Below are 534 nucleotides of genomic sequence, written 5' to 3'. Positions count from 1 at the left end.
GGTCCAGTTCTTGGTGCTTTTGTTTTTTTTTTTTTTTTTTTTTTTTTTTTTTTTTTTTTTTTTTTTTTTTTTTTTTCCTCTCTCTCTTTTAGTCATTGTATTTTGTGCTTTTTTTCCGTACCTGGGAATTCGCAACATGTTAATGGTAGTTATTATCGTTACTAGACAAAGTTTCCTTTCTCTGTCTTTCGGTGCATGGTTGGTTTTATGTAATATGGCCTGTTGTTCCCAAAACACCCCAAAATGACATGCAAAATTGCTGAGAATTTACTCATCTTTATGCACGTCTTTGATTAATTAATCCCCGTAGAAGAGACATAATAATAATCCATCGACTATATATCACAATTTAAAGAGTGGGCTGGTCCCAAGGAGTGGCCTTTAATGAATGGGCTTATCCCATGTCAGGACCATCTCTTAGAAAATGCAATGTGATGTGTGAACATTAGAATTCATGGTCCAAATTGATCCCTGCAAGAAGCTTGAAAGAAACTACTTCTGCTTCTATTTTCGTTAATAGTATAGGTAAAGAAA

The sequence above is a fragment of the Morus notabilis genome, unplaced genomic scaffold, assembly GCF_000414095.1.
Source record: "Morus notabilis unplaced genomic scaffold, ASM41409v2 Scaffold137, whole genome shotgun sequence".
Taxonomy (NCBI): Eukaryota; Viridiplantae; Streptophyta; class Magnoliopsida; order Rosales; family Moraceae; genus Morus; species Morus notabilis.
This window is presented reverse-complemented; position numbering follows the sequence as displayed.